Raw genomic sequence first — 15837 nt, forward strand, 5'->3', positions numbered from 1 at the left:
TACAAGGAGTTGCATTGGTGTGACATGTCCTTAAAACTGTTTTGTTACAAGGAGTTGCATTGGTGTGACATGTCCTTAAAACTGTTTTGTTACAAGGAGTTGCATTGGTGTGACATGTCCTTAAAACTGTTTTGTTACAAGGAGTTGCATTGGTGTGACATGTCCTTAAAACTGTTTTGTTACAAGGAGTTGCATTGGTGTGACGTGTCCTTAAAACTGTTTTGTTGCAAGGAGTTGCATTGGTGTGACGTGTCCTTAAAACTGTTTTGTAGCAAGAAGTGCATTGGTGCCGTGCGTTTTGGGCCTTATACACTTATACAGTCTATGTTTAATGATGCAGAACATGCATATACGTAGGCCTACAGTAATATCTTTCAGTGGGTTTAGCACAGCACTGTTGTCTTACAGCAGGAAGCTCCAAATACGGTCTAACCTGACTCGCACTTATGCGTGTTTTGTCTCATCCACCCCAAAAAATACACCCCATTCGACTGTTTCAGTGCATAGAATATGCGAAATCAACCGTCATCAGGACCATGCAATGGGCCCAGTATGGACATTTTCCACATACTCACTGTTTCAGTATGTCATTATCACCTATCGTGACGGGTGATAATAGTATTTTTGTGTCACTGATGTCAATGACGGAGGCGCGCCGTGTCTGGTGGCCTTGAGACACGTGAGGCACCACCGAGCGAGGCGCTAGCCGAGCGAGTCGCCGTGCCGAGCGACTTTAGTTAGGCTACCTATGAGCACTTATAGTTACGATATCCATCCAGTGGTGACCTACTGTATGTACATCAAATGGGCCTGTCGATGGCTGATGCTGAGCCCCTGTAGCACTGGACTGACCCAAGTGGAGAAGATCGGTTCAGATGATTGGCTCTACGCGTGGCGACGCCCCCGTCGCCGAGCAAGAGACCCGATGATGGCACGCACGCATGCACGCGCACACACGCACACACACAGTCACACACACACACCTGAGTTGTGAAGTGACCTTGGCGGAGAAACGGATTTTTGCGAAACAAATGATTATACAAAGAGTCCTAACATGAAACGGGAACGTTAACAGATCAGTCAACGCATTGATCCCATCACAGAAGGAATGATAAAGCCATCCGCGGGCATCTTCAGATATACTCACATCACAGCTCAAAGTTGTACGACATGTCACAAAATTACATCATTCATCAATTTGTTGCAATGAGCGAGCTGCGAGAATCTATAAAAACCCTCTTTTTGGAACTGATGGGGATATAATAGGGCTACAAGCACAGTGACTCTGTCAATGACATGGAGAGAGCTGGAGCCAAATGACGGAACTATTTCACGACAAATTGCCGTCAAGTGACATCATGAAACTATAAACGCGAACAAAAAAGTGCATTATAAATTATGTACAGCAGGCTATTATATGGATTATACCAAAAAGATCACAACAAGGCTACATCACACTTAGCTCATAGATCTTGTCGATATATATCTCTCGTAAGTCCTGACAACTTTATGTTCTTTGTGTCAAACGACGCCCCTGCATGATGGAGTAGACTATTTAGGAAACTTGTTTGAGTTTGTTTTCCAATAAAAGCAGGTATAGTGTGTTAATGTTCTTGACAGTAATTTGGTATTGGTTAAAAAGTTTGGTGGAAACATGCAGTACAAAAACTAAAATGTGTTTGTACTGCATATATTTTGTAGAACAACATATGGTGCTTAAATTATTGAGACGCTTGAGATGGATGTATTATAATATGCAATACAAGGAGCAACACATCCATGCTGGGGAAGATTGTGTCCTAGTTTTTAATGCCCCCCTACTGAGACAATATGCAATACACTCATCTAGCAAGTTTAGTTTAAAAATTAATGTCAGCTTTATTTGAAGTAGAGAGGCTATAGGTTTGGATACTGTGAGGTCGCACGTCAAGTGAGAGTTTTCAACACAACACCGTCACCATGGAGATACAGTGTTTACAAAGAAATAAATAAAATAAATGGCCAGGGAGTTGAAAGCCTAATCCAACAGAATGTCTTTCTGGACTGGGGTAATCACTTGCACGCGACGAATATGAAACAACATAATTAACCTTTCACATGAGCGGGCTCGCAAACTTTTGATTTGAAAATAAATTAATGGCTCTAGTTTTGTCCATGTCCCCATATATATATTTCTTTACTATTTTTAAAGACATTTTTGAATAGTTTGAGCTTGTAGATTGGCTATTTTAACTACGGTATTCAAAAATGTTTTTCAATATAGTAAAAAAGGCAAAGTAGTTTAGGAATAAGGGGTTTAGCATGGACGAAAGTAGAGCCCTATACCGTATGTCTCTACCCCAAGTCACAAGTCACTCCCCTCTCCCCCTCTAAAGTGGTGGATTCGAGTCAGTTTCCAAGTGAAACACACTCCTTTAAACGCAAGTGTCGAGGGGAGAATGTAAATTCAAATCGGGTGTCTTCTGAGAGTTTCCCTTTTGAATAATTTAGTGGCCATATTTGCTTTCGTATTTGAATTGCACATCATCTGCACCCATTTAAAAGGCTGGTTGCACGCACATGCGCGCGCACACACACACACACACACACACACACACACACACACACACACACACACACACACACACACACACACACGCACGCACACACAAAGGTCCTGATTCTTCAACGCGTTTCCGCTGATATAATGACGTGAAAGGCATTTACGTGGATTTCCCAAATTCATGGAAATGGCCGTGAACTTGACGCTCACGTAGGTTGTTCGGAAACTCCGTCAAATCCTACGGGACCTCTTTAGGTGGCGGAGAAATTTGCGGAAGCATACACTTGCATATAGATTTATTCAGAAGGCTTTAGTCTTCATGCTGAATCAATAAATTGTTCCCAAATCTCAGATAAAATATGTAGGCATGTGTCCCCAACATATTGGTCGATCAGCACATAAAGAAATTATAGCCTATATAATAAAAGCTGAGTGCACTTGTATGCCTAAATGCATGCATTCTATAGGCAAGTTGGCCTAGAGTCCCATACAGAAACTGCCCCTGCAGTGCAAGCCCGACACTTTTTTATTTATTTATTAGGATATTACTATAGCATGCGCGATTGCGCTTCTCACTTGACAGATTTCTACTCGCAGTGCAACGCGTTGTGAGCTTGTAGATCGGCTCTCGCGCATGTTAAAAAACAAACTCACAATTATAATAAGAACATATAGGCTTATCTGCATTCTGCACTGTACGAATCCAACATTGTTTAGTGTAGTATAATGCCTGCAGTAGGCGGCAGGCCTATTGAAATTGTTTTGTTACGGAGCTCCTTGAGTCAGTTGACTGTCGGTCGGTGTGTGTGTGTGTGTGTGTGTGTGTGTGCAGGGTGTGTGTAGTGTGTGTGTGTGTGTGTGTGTGTGTGTGGGGGGGGGGGGGCAGACAGCAGCGTGCTGCCGATCCGATTCACATTGAAAAATGAATAGGGCTATGTAGCCCTATATAAAAAACAGAAGACCACATTAGCCTAATGAATGGCATGTTTGAAAGTCGGCAAGTCAGTTTTAAGCCAGCTCACCTCCACTCGCGCTTGTTCACAAACATGACGGACAGACTTTATAATAATGTATATTGATATTGATCACATGCATGGATGCCACACACAGAATAGTTTAACAAAAAATAATGCAAAAATTATTTACAATTGAGGGATATCTTTCACAATAATAAATAAAACATGTTCTAGAAAAAAACATATATTACAGTCATTTTACTTACTTTTATCAGGGTTAAAGTCCAGAGATTTTTAATTTGTGTGAATTTCAGCCTCTGTGGGGGGTATTTATATGCAAATATCATGACCAATGGCATTGCAATGAACATCAAAGATGACATTTAGGTGAAAAAAGAACAGAAAAAAATATATTTAATTTAATGAATTAATTCAAATATGTTTGTTATATGTTTATTATTCCAACGCTGGGTGTTACAGGGGTAAGGTTCTTTTTTAAATCTATAAACTTAAAATAGTTTGCGATGTCCCCGAAGATCCACTCCACAGACACCTTGACTTCACTCATGGCCCCATGTTTAAGAGCATCTCAGGAGTTAGCTGTGCATTGCGGAAAGGGGCCTGGAGAGCGTAGGCCGGGTCCCCGTAGATGCACATCCTCTGACCTGCTGAATAGCAAAGAAAGGTTACAATTAGCTATACTTTTTTATTTATAAAAGCATAATACCACATCCTTACAGTGATCTATTCAGTGCCTACGTTACATAATGCATGCAGGTATGTTACTGTGTACGAGTCTACAGCGCCGTCGCCACGGGGGGGCACTAGGGGGCAATGCAGATAGACTTGGTGCCCCCCCCAGTCCAATACGCCAAACTCTAACCCACCAGCACCTTCAGAAAGGCAGACTGATGATGACAAAGAAGACGGTACTGAAACCACCGCCAGGTCGCCTGTTGTTAATATTGCGGGTAGTTGTTCGAGCACCGAGGCAGAGGCAGAGCCAGGGCAGCAGGCCCCCACTGCTGCAGCAACCTCCACAGCCGGTCGCAGCAGCTCAACTTTCGGACCTCCACGGTGGAGGTCCGAAAGGCTCCACCACCACCACCACCACTGCATGCTTCTCCACCAGAGGATATTGGTTCTGACCAGGGGGGCAGTCAGCCAGATATTTCGTGAAGCCTCATTTGAAATCGGTAGTTCATATAATGGCCTGTTGTGGCGCTGGACTGGACCCAAAAAGCCCCATATTAGCTCCATAGAGGCCCATGTATTTTGGCCCAACTTCACCTAGACTGTATTACCTTAATAAACATGGTCATGAATACTTTCTGCTTCCAGTCACTAGTTTAAAGTCTCATTTCTAATGTCATAATATTCTTTTTGGAAAATTATGGTCCCATTTATTTAAAAAATGACCATAAAGTCGCGCATGTTCTGAGGGGTGTGGCTACCATTACAGTCTATGATCGGGATTCCCCTCCCACTCGAGTCAAAATAAAAACCAACGGAGAAGAAGGGGGGAAGTCCCGCCTCGTTGTCTGGGCCAGCCAATGGCCAGCTGGGCTAAAACGGATCTAGAAAGATGGCGACTTACAGTGCATTAGAATGCAAGGGATTTCAGGCTTCATTTTACGTTCATGTTAGACCCGGGGAACGCTTTGTCCATATTTTTTTACAGTCTATGGTTCTGACACACCAAATCAGGTGAAACGGGAGTTACGGGACAAATACCCAAGCCTTTATAGTGGCAAAAAACGCTTGTTTGTGAGTGCATGGTTTCAGGGCAGGGACTGGCTGGAATACAGCGTGGAGACAGATGCTGCATTTTGTTTCCCATGCAGGAAAGATTCCGTGCAGCATGTAGTGGCAGTGTTGACAGTTGACACTACTTTCACGTTGAAAGGATTTCGTAATTGGAAGCACGCAACTGCGCAACAGAATCAAACAAAGGCTTAAATAAGCATGCGCTCTCTAAAGAGCATTTGACGTGTGCCGACATTTGGAGGGAGAGAGACAGACACGCACCTTTTCCTCCCGACATAAATACACTATAGACTTGTTGTTTCTGGTTGGTGCATAGCCTTTTACTCATATTCCTCCCTCCGTGGAGATGGCGACATATCAAAGACACTAGGCCTAAATGCTCAACTATTTGTTGATGATTAATGGTTGGTGCATATAGCATAGTCTTTTTTTTCCTACTTTCCTCCCGCCGTGGAGATGCTCATTGTGTTCATTGTGTTGTTCGGTGCGATGCGATCGTGTTTCCACATGACAGTATATACTGTATGTTTGTCCTGTTGGCTACAATAATTAGGCTATATTATTTGTTCTGGTGTATAATTGGAAACTACTTGTAGCCCTTCTCCAAGCCTTTTGTGTTGTTGTTTTATTGTATAGGCCTATGTGCGAGCTTGCTTGCTATATGGGTGTGAACTTGAAAAATAAAGTGCCCCCCTTGGAAACATGAAGGACCCCCTGCTGATTATTCCCTGGTTACGGCACTGCGAGTCTATGAGATTCAGCTATGTAATGAATTATTGTAGTAGGCTTTTGTTTTGTTTCTTACTTGGGGAGACTGCATACTGCTCCAGGACAGGTATCCAGCCAGATTCTGCCAGTTCATCCTGCCATGTTTCTTTCCCTCTGAAAAGATGCAAAGGAATAGCAAAGACATTAGCAAAGTATGGTTGTGAAGTTGGCCGGCCCGGCCAAGGCACCAAAAAGACTCCAGAGTCCAAGAATGCTCTTCTCTTCTCTTCTCTTCTCTTCTCTTCTCTTCTCTTCTCTTCTCTTCTCTTCTCTTCTCTTCTCTTCTCTTCTCTTCTCTTCTCTTCTCTTCTCTTCTCTTCTCTTCTTTTTTAAATGTGTCGCATAGCGACACATACCTCAAAATTGTACTGTTCAGTTACACAGTACTTGAGTAAATGCACTTAAATTTCCACCACAGCCCGCAGCGGCATTCTGTTTTAAAGGCATTTGTGATTTTGTGTCACGCTGCGTGTAAACAAAAGGATCTCATACACCAATGGGATCTTCATGCATAATGCATTGTGTGTGTCGTTTTTAGATATGGTTGAACCAAACAGAGGGAAAACAACACATCCAGAGAAAATAGCCATCAGGGGGCTGAACTCGCACAAGCCTTGCAGCGTTTCATGCCCCTTAACTCTTACATAGTACAGTAGAGTGGATTATTATCTTTAAGGAGAGGCTATTGGCTAATGAGTATACCGGTAGTCATGCATCCAAAAGTACGTACTTGGCAGGCAATGTGCACATTCACTGCCGCCATGCATTAAGTAAGTAAGTAATTCATTATTCCAAAACTACCAGTGTTTTTCAGTTAAACCCTTATTTTTGAAGGCCCACCGGAACCCGAGACGAGACCCGGATGTACACAATGTTGTGGCAATTTTGCGATAATATTCGCTTCTTTAGTTATGGTATGGGCCACTGCATAATGTTGTTTTGACCAAAAACGCAATCTGGGAAAATAGTCAGAGATAAATGCATTTTTCTAAATCTGATCAGCCCAAAAACCAACGTTGTCATTTGCAAAGATGGCTAATTCCAAAGTCCTTGAGGTCTTTTATAATTATATGAGCTGATAAGGAAAGTCTGGTTTGTTCTGAGCTAAAATTGTACTGTAGCCTACAGTACATTAGCAGAGGCTCACTAACTCTAACTTATGTTATTGCTGACTGAGTGAAAACTTGAGTGAAACATGCGCTGTCATATATAAATATATTATATCCCCTGCATCCATTTTTTAGCAGCTTACATTCCTCTTTTGACACTTAAACCATATGCATATCTACGTATCCATAGTACTATAGTTCTACTTGCACATTCACAGCCTTTCATACTTTACACCACTGCTTTAGACAATGGGAAGCTCATTTGGTTTGTGTATAGCTTTTCCAGTGCAGATAATTAATATGGCATGCAGTATAGCAAAGTGTTTTAAATCCAGCCTGTGTGCCTTTATGTGATACCGACTATAAAGCAGCTCTGCTGGATGTGATCCGGACCATTACTTAAGAGTACAGAGTTTGCGCGCGCCCCGCAATTAATTCAAGGTCATTGTTAATGGAGAACAAAAAAAAAAGCTCATCTACTTTTGATTTACATGTATCGATGTTGTAGTCGCATGACTAAACCCATGGCTTTGATATTAACCTCTGGAGTTCTTCAAAATTAATTGCCACTCTGGGATTTGGCCGTTCTCCACGGTTCATTGTCATGTCTATGACAATAACTCCAGATACTGTAATGCTCTAAAAGCTCTTTTGAGAGCATATATATCAAATGTGCTCGCAGCCTCAGTAGACAGAGCGAGGTTGTCACATTTGGTAGGGAGGGGTTTTGGTGCAGATGGTGCAGCAGTAACATTCCCGTTAGACCGACCAATTACTAACACTATCCCAAAACCTAACCTATAGGAGATTGATACTCCAGGGCAATAGCATAAACACAAATAGCCATTAGATTCCAAATATATAATATATATAATAATATTGACACTGATGGGCTTGACACCAATGGGTGTAGGTACACATACTTAATCCCCTCAAAAGTAATCACACTTTAAAACACAATCAGTCCCGGGATTCCTTCAAAATAGGAGCTCTAGGGAAAACATGGCCGCTTTTACTCTGAACCCCCCCCCACGGAAACAATCCGGGGAAAAAAACTGAGAAATAATTTGCTAGCTTACCTTGCTTTCATTTCCATTATATTGCTAAAAGATCCAAAGCGTTCATATTTTGAACGAGAGGCGGATGAGAAGTCAGAAATGAAGCGCTTAGTATCCATCAGATCAAAACCACGGAGAGCGCCCTGGATTAGGAGAGACGAGGCATTATTTCTGCAGCGGTAAACGGGAAGTGTGTTAGTGTTTCTTGAAAGACTAAATCTTAATTCCCCAGACTCTTCTTCAACAAAGATGGTGAAAGCAAACATTCTTTGTTCTGTACTTATACATACAATAGTATGGTACAAAGGTAACAAAACGCAACAAAAGTCCTTAAACCAGAAACCTAACCTGATGCATGGTCTCTGGCCATGCATCAGTCTTAACAGGCCACATAGGTCGCTAACCCTAATCTCAGTCTTAACCAGCCACATAGGCCGCTAACCCTAACCTCAGTCTTAACCGGCCATGTAGGTCGCTAAACCTAAACTCAGTCTTAACCAGCCACATAGGCCGCTAACCCTAACCTCAGTCTTAACCGGCCATGTAGGTCGCTAAACCTAAACTCAGTCTTAACCAGCCACATAGGTCGCTAACCCTAACCTCAGTCTTAAGCGGCCATGTAGGTCGCTAAACCTAAACTCAGTCTTAACCAGCCAAATAGGCCGCTAACCCTAACCTCAGTCTTAACCGGCCATGTAGGTCGCTAACCCTAACCTCAGTCTTAACCGGCCACACCTCAGTCTTAACCGGCCAGTCTAAACCAGCCACGTAGGTCACTAACCCTAACCTCAGTCTTAACCGGCCACGTAGGTCGCTAACCCTAACCTCAGTCTTAACCGGCCACGTAGGTCACTAACCCTAACCTCAGTCTTAACCGGCCACGTAGGTCGCTAACCCTAACCTCAGTCTTAACCGGCCATGTAGGTCACTAACCCTAACCTCAGTCTTAACCGGCCATGTAGGTCGCTAACCCTAAACTCAGTCTTAAACGGCCACACATCAGTCTTAACCGGCCAGTCTAAACCAGCCACATAGGTCGCTAACCCTATCATCAGTCTTAACCACCACGTAGGTCACTAACCCTAACCTCAGTCTTAACCGACCACGTACTGTAGGTCGTATTAACGGGAGGTCGGACTTATGGGCAGTCCCCTGGTGCACCAGCAATAGTAATGGCTAATTTAAGCAGAACAGGGCTCATGGCTTCAGAACACGACACAGATTGTCGCAGATTGATATAGTTGTTAATCTAATAAAATCCATCATTTAACATTGGAAAGACAGGCGGGTCCGAGATCAGGCTAAAATTGCATCCGCGGTCGCGTATCATCTAATGAGGGGGGAACCGGTGCAATGTTGCCGTGGCCTTTCATTTGCCGATGTCACACCATCCATTTGAACGTACACGCTGCGCCTTTGATTCCCCCCCGATGCACCACACATGGCCTTTAGTTATAGGTGTGTTAAGTGCCTGTCCGACTGGGGAGCCAAAGACATAACTCTTCCATCGGCCATGCATATATGCAGCGGCCAGGTCAGTGATTAATTTGACTGAAAGTGGTGGGGAAAGTAGTTTTACTTAAGTAAAAGTATACCAATACTGCAATTTAGAAGTACTTTGTTACAAGTAAATGTACGGAATTGAAAATGTACAAAAGCATCAGCATCAAAATGTACTTAAAGTACTAAATGTAAAAGTATTCATATTGCAGAATGTCCCATTTCACAAGTTCAAAATGTGTGCAAAATCTATTGATAATAGCCGATCTACAGCTCACAATGCGTCGCGCCGCGACGCATTGTGAGCCGTAGAAGTAGAAGTAAAAGTACTGGAAATTGGAAATACTAAAGTACAAATACCTCAAAATTGTACTTAGGTAAAAGTACTTTCCACCATTGAATGCAGCCGTGACTATACCGCAGGCAGTTTGGCGGACTGGCCTGACAGCTGAAAGAATGACGCGTCCCTAATCGTTCACGTTCCACTTGGAGATGCACTCATCCTCAAGTGCCAGTGACGTCTGTGTCGTCGCTACAGTATATTTCACTATGCTGCCGTCTGTGTCGTTGCTACAGTATTATGTATCATGCCCAAGAGTGCAGTCAGCAGAGTCATAACTCATAGTGAGTGGCATGATTCAGATGATTCGAAGACAATGTTCGCTGACTACCTTTTTTTCAAAGACGAAAACTATAGATACAAACAAAAAAATAACTAAGCTATGAGGACTAAAAGTAGGACTACATATATCCGCATATAACCATAACCAGGATCACAGCGTCGGTTATGTGCCGTGGAATAAACCTTTTTTTGACAAGGAATTGGACATAAATGCGATTGAAAGAAACAGATAGAATGGGTGCGGGTGCATGCGGCGATCAAGATGGCGTGCTCCAGTGTTGTTGACATCACCACCGAGCAACCCAATGCTAACGTCGATCAAAAGCACTATTTTGTGTGTGTGTGTGTGTGTGTGTGTGTGTGTGTGTGTGTGTGTGTGTGTGTGTGTGTGTGTGTGTGTGTGTGTGTGTGTGTGTGTGTGTGTGTGTGTGTGTGTGTGTGTGTGTGTGCGCGCGCGCGCGCGTGCGTGCGTGCGTGCATGTAATGTATGTACCTGTATGTGATAATTTACCTTGAGTTGCTCTGTATAATGGCGTCTTGTAAAGGCCTAAATTGTAATTGTAATTCAATTGACAATTTGTGTTGTTGTTGCTGCGGCTGCCCAGGGCTCCACATGTGTCTCGTGAGTGGACAGACAGTCTTGTGCTTTATCTGCTCTAGGTCAAACTTTTATCAAGAAGATGTTGAAATGACTCATGACTATAAGCCTACCATAGAATTTGAAAATGCCTTGTTGCACCGCGGCTTGTAGTGAAGGAGTGAGTGGCTCAGCAGTGCATATTCATGAATTATTCATCCGCCAACTGGCCTGCCCTGACCCAATGATTGACATTCTCCCCTGCATACAACCATTATTTCTTACTAGGCATGATCCTGCAGTATGCTACACCAATGGTCCTTGATGGGATTCCAGGTGGTCCCCAACTAAATGATGGAGACTTAACCACACTGACCCCTATTAGATCTGTAACACTTGAGAGTTAAATTATTGTTAAACATCTGCATTACTTAACCCTAGAACACTAAACATGGGTGATTTTCACCCGGACAATTATACTTTTGTAATGTCCATAATGTTGCTGATGTGCTGATGTTCAGTACTGTCATGATGCTCAGTGACATCATAGAAGGTAGGTTTGTTTCCCCGCCCACTTCCCTGTTTTTTTGTTTAGGTGATTTTTTCCCCCTTTTCCTCACTGGACCATTCTCACATGTCCCAGGAATGGGTGGAGCAAAGGAGAAGTTCCCAGCTCCATTTCTTTTCTTTTTTTAGGATTTTTTTTTTAATTATATGATAGCCCCCCCCCCCCCCCCCCCATTGATATCTATTCTGTTTTTGTGAAAAGTCATGATGAAATATTAAAGAAGAGTACCTCAAGTTGCCATGTATTGCTGTAGGCCTACTTCAATATATTTTGATGAGAAATATTTATTTGATGGGTGCAAACCTGTGTACTCTCTACTGCCCCATCTGGTGGAGTCTGGTTAGCGCTGCCAGCTTTCCGGGTAGACCTGTGTGAACACAAACATTGGCTTGTGACTGATTGGCTGATCACCCCATAGCGATGATTTGATTGGCTGAGAAAAGTACATATACTGTACCGAAGTCTGACGTCAATATCGGTAGAGGGCGCAAATCCACAGGTTCATGTACTTTTTATCTACATTGTAATCCCCATAGGAGGGATTTTAGATTGCCTTATATAAGAACTGTGTTAAAATAAACAAATCATCCATGCCGCTTTACTCAAATGGATATTGAAGAATCAACTGACTGAGAGAAAACGCTAATGTTACTGCTGCTGAATTAGTAACATTTTCGCTAGAAACAGTTGATAGAAACTGTCGCAAACCTCCCTGACAATAACGCAGAGACAGCTTGTTTATTTTTGGACGCTTATAGTAGACGATATTAAGATGACCCCATGTTATTCTCCATAGAGAAATCACTTCTTTGAACCAGGGGAATCGAGGGGTTGAGCGAGTGTCGTCAGGACTTCGGCGCTCTATTGAAGATAAAAGTGAGGGCAGAAAAGTGAAGACGCCAAAAGTGATTGACCAGAATTACATTTGTGATGATTTGATTGGCTGAATTTGATTGGCTGGAATGTGATTTATGATGATGTATAAAGTTCGCCCCTCACTTTCCCAGAGCCATCTAATAGAAGAGTTACGATATTGAGGGGGGCAGAAACCGAGTGTTCGAGCGCTGTTCATGCAGCCTGAACTGAGACAAGCTGGAGTTGGAAAGACATTGTTTTCAACAGAGGCGCGGCAAATAAGAACTATTTTAAGCATGTGTGCAACATGCCAACTGTTTTAAAGTATTGTACAGTCTCTTTAATGTTTATGTTGTAGGCTACTATTACTACAACACAATCTAAAATAAAGGGATTTAAGATCATTAAAGCTGGGCTGTTGCCTGAGTCCAATGCATTTCTGCCTACCAGGACTTGTCCCAGTTGGTTGTCCCCATTCCGAATAGAAGTCTATGTACAGTAGGAGAACCGCCATTGGACTGGCCCCATGAAGTGAACGCAGTTTGCGTAACTCTGTCTATATCTAAGGCTCAGATTTTTCCTATGTCCAGCTATTATTGCGTGTCCACAGACTTTGCCCAACACAAACTCCCAAATACAAATTCCCATTGACATAGTCATATTACGCCAAATTTTACATCATAGTGTAAACACAAACATTGCGTAACACAAACATTGATGACGAAGGTGAGGACGCGAATTGTGATTGGCCGGAATGAGATGATGTATGATAATGTTCAATGATAAGTGCGCCCCTCACTTCACACGGGTGTGATTTCCTATAAACAGCATAGTGTGGATTCTGTCTGAACACAAACATGAATTGCCATTGACAATGGATGGATAATTTATGTCATATGTGTCTGAGCAAATCGACATATGTATGGCGGTGGGATTTTGGGAAGGGAACCCTTGGCCGATAAGGGACCACCATTCTTCATGGTGATGTACGATGATGTACGATGATTAGAACGCCCCTCACTTCACACGGGTGGGTTACATTGGGTAAAATATACCCGTGTTTAGTGATGGTGCGTGACAGAAAATATCGTTAGTGTTCTAGGGGTAATTAACTAAACTAAAGGTTTTAATAATAATAAATAAAAGTGTTATATATTCATAAAAGAAAGACAAAAGGGTAACAAAGGAAAAAGTCTGTGATTATTTAAAAAAAAAAGGAAGCATATAATAAAAATAATAATCATGGCCATTGCTCTTTAACTTCTGTGCCATGTGTACCTGACTATACCTGGTCTATAGAGTGCCTGCATCTATATACAGTATAGGCTACAGTATAGGCTAATGGCATGCCGTACAGTAGAGAAGAATACCAGGTTCTGCAACAAAAGCAACAAAAACATTCAAATACAGCAGCTGTCCATTACAGACGCAAAAGCATGCAGTAAAGAATAAAGCCACATTGCGTGATCCAGAAGCAAAGTAAATAAAGACACATGGTCTAACTTTCTTTTGACGTGAACTGGTGAAGAACAATGTTTCAGATGTCACATCCGTAAGTGTCCATTTATTCATGGTATTCCATTATGTATTGTATTTCATTCGCTGTTTATTGCGAGTTCATAACAGACCTTAAGACTCACTGAACTCTCCTTTCATTGAGCCTCGGTTCCATCTGAATATCCTTTCAGTAGTGCTCCTCCTCTATCTTACACAGAGACGCCGAGCAGTCATAACCTATCCAGAACCCAGGGTAGAGGGGTTCAGTGAATTTGTTCTCGAAGGTGTACAGGTGTGTCCGTGTGCCGGCGGAGACACTGTAGAAGGAGAGATTGCCACCAGGCCAGTCCAGATACACTCCCACTCTGTTCGAGTCGGAGGCATCATCGACAGGTAGGACGCTCTTCTTCCTATCGTGACGGACAGTGTACCTGTCGCCATGACTGTAACACACCAGACTCCAGGACGCGTGGTTGTGGCCGAACAGGGCGTCATCGCTGTGTTCTCTCCGCTTGATTCCGATGTACGCGACCGCTATGGACACCGATCCACTCCACTCCACCTCCCAGTAGCAGCGTCCGGTCAGACCCTCTCTACACAGAACCTGTGGCCATATGTCAAATCTGTCCGGGTCATAAGGATACGACTGGCTCTCCCTCACCTGCGTCACCGTTCTGTTGTTGTCAGACAGCGAGAGGTTTCTCTGTGCCGTGTTCGGGTCCAGTGAGAGTTCGCACAAGTCTGACGAGGGGAACTGACTTGTCCACGAATTGGCCAGTTGGCCATCTTCATTCTTCTCTTCCACGTTCGGGACTTTGTTTTCTGTCGCCTTCGTCGAGTCTTGATTCTTCCGCTCGGCGGAGGGAGACCTTCGTGACGGACCGTCCTTTTCTACGACCGGTCGGAGTGCCTCCTCGGCCCATCGGTTCCTCTGCTCCCGCCGCTCTTTCTTGAGGGCCTCGACCACCTCCACGCTCCTTCTCTCCTCCGACTCCGCTTCCTGCAGGGTCTTTTCTATCTTCAGGATCTTGAGCTCCGTGGTCTTCCTCTCCTCCTCCATGTCTTTGATCTTCTCTTCTTGCCAGAGGAGCCTCTCGTACACTCTGTCCTTGGTCTCCTCAATTTTTTTCTTCTCCTTGATGAAGGTCTGTTGGATCTCCTCCACGGCCTTCAGGACGCTGTCCTCCGGTCCGTTTTCTCTGTTCCTCAAGTAGGAGTACCCGACGACCATAAGTGTTGCCGCGGCCACTGCCGTGACGCCAGCACTGAACTCTTTAATTTTCAACGACATTGCAATTAAGCTTGAGTGCTTAAACTCCTGTGACACGTCTAATGGCTCTGTACAGGGCTGACACGTTCATTCAGCCTATATCCAGAAACATTTCCACGTTGGTGTTTCACCACTGCTGATTGGAGTATTGTAATGACAACATGGTTGCTAAGGTAGCAGAGATGCCTGAAGAAGGTCAGTAGACCGAAAGCTTGCTAATTAAATACACTGATTGTGCGCAGATCTGAGTGTGCGGAGCTTCCCTTATAAGGTAGCATAGATAAAATGTAACATTTTCTATAGGATATAGGCTCAGGGACGGATTAAGCCCCACAAGGGCCCCGGGCCGGTAAGTGTTTTGGGGCCTCCATAGCGCTCGTGCATGCGTAATTTTCTAATATCACTGTGTGGATAATATATGACATTTTATCAAATTGTTTGACCTAAATTTAACAAAATCAATGGCCACTGAAGGTCCCTTGGAGCTATTTTCAGGGCCTAAACCCAGTACAGAGCGTTCCAATTCCCTTAAAGGGCCCCCTGAGAGCAAAGGGCCCCTGGGCCAGGGGCTGTTAGAGCATAATGTAAAACACTATATCCTATCATAGGCTATAGTGTTTTACATTATGAAAAGAAAACAGACAACATTAATTCCAATTGTATTTATTTTTTCAAAGTATAGTAGGCCTATGCTTAATTCAAATTGCTAAATTAATTATCCATCAATATATACTTTCAAATAAAATAA

This window comes from Protomyctophum parallelum, assembly GCF_964188405.1.
Source record: "Protomyctophum parallelum genome assembly, chromosome: 12".
Lineage (NCBI taxonomy): Eukaryota > Metazoa > Chordata > Actinopteri > Myctophiformes > Myctophidae > Protomyctophum > Protomyctophum parallelum.